Source organism: Uloborus diversus, chromosome 2 (genome assembly GCF_026930045.1).
Source record: "Uloborus diversus isolate 005 chromosome 2, Udiv.v.3.1, whole genome shotgun sequence".
NCBI lineage: Eukaryota > Metazoa > Arthropoda > Arachnida > Araneae > Uloboridae > Uloborus > Uloborus diversus.
The window spans coordinates 50,025,665-50,027,098 of record NC_072732.1 but is presented as its reverse complement, the minus strand read 5'-3'; the positions used below and the strand labels follow the sequence as shown (position 1 = coordinate 50,027,098).

Genomic DNA, 1,434 nt, shown 5'->3' with positions numbered 1-1,434 from the left:
CTCTTCTAAATAGCAATCTGACAGTTGTTATTGATTAAAGCATTCAATCCATTCAACTAATGGAACAATTCTTAGTGTAGTAATTTCAACATATTAAATGTTTTTTTCAGTAAGTTACCGCCTTTGACTGAGCTGCCGGTGTATTTCATACTAAATTTTGTTGCATTTTATTTTCCTTCAGATCTAATGCAGAATGAAATTCGATAAATACCTATCCAAATTCACTGTTTGATCCACGTAGATCATTAGTTATTCCTAAAAAATTTCAATAGTTTTCTGCGCATAGTATTGAAGAAGCATTTGATGTTTCCAATTTGGCGAAATGTAAGTGCTTCTTGTATGCAGCTGAAAAAATTGTTTTATTTATTCAAGCTACCACTGCTGTGTGGGGGTGTAGCTCAGTGGTAGAGCGTTCGCTTTGCATGTGAAAGGCCCGGGGTTCGATCCCCCGCACCTCCAAAAATTGTTTCCTTACTTTTTTGTTGCAGGTCGATGTTTACAAATGATATGAATGAATAAGCACGCTTTGGTAGCACTTGATTTTATAATAACTGTTAATTTTCCTTAAACCTTGTTTGATATCAATATTTTCCACTTTCTAGAACTGCTCTAACCCCCCCTCCCCCATTTCTATTCATTTTCTCTTCGAAAACAAGCACGAAATACTTGGTTTTTAATACAAAAAAAATATTACTGAAAGTAGGCAGTCTTTCTACCTTTTTTCTAAAGGTAATGTTCCAATTTCACTGAAAAAAATGCAAAATGCAAAACAAATTCACATCGTCCTCAATGGGTTTCTATTTTAAAACTATTTTTAACAATTTTTTTTTTTTTATAATTCAGTGTATGGTTTCTACGTTTATATTATTTGATAGAGTGAGTGTTACGTACATAAAGTTACAAAACATAAAATAATAAATATGCGACAAAAATACAAAATGTGATAATTAATGTACACAAATATACTTTCATCATTGCACTATGCAAAGTATTTTAAGACATTAACAATCAATCAGTTTTGTTGTGAGATTTTCCAGCTAAAAGTGTTAACAATTTACTGTTTTATTTTGAAATGCAATTGCTAAAAAAAAAAAAAAAAATCTGAATCTTTTATTTAACATTTTAATATTCTTTATTCGTTTTAGTATTAAGGAAGTTGTAAATGAACTAAGAAAAAGAAAGATATAGAAGAAATTTTCGTGATGAGTCATATCATACTGGTTCGACATTTATTTCAAATGTCTCCCAGTTTCAAATCTAAAACTTCAAGTTTTCATAGTTAACTAGAAAATCGCCCGTAAAAGTCTGATAGGTGAAAATTGCTTCTGCATTTGAACAAAGCAATTGCCTGTTTGGTGATATTTAACTCTAACTCCACTGGTTTAACGCTAAACTCCAACAGATAGCTTTCATTGTTGACTACTCTTTTTCGTT

The 1,434-nt window shown here is 30.8% G+C and overlaps 1 non-coding gene across 1 annotated transcript; it reads left to right on the top strand.

The window, feature by feature from the left end:
• The first annotated feature begins 387 nt into the window (after positions 1-387).
• Trnaa-ugc (transfer RNA alanine (anticodon UGC)) lies at positions 388-459 on the top strand. Its single transcript has one exon. It is a non-coding gene; the product is annotated as a tRNA-Ala (tRNA).
• Positions 460-1,434: the final 975 nt, after the last annotated feature.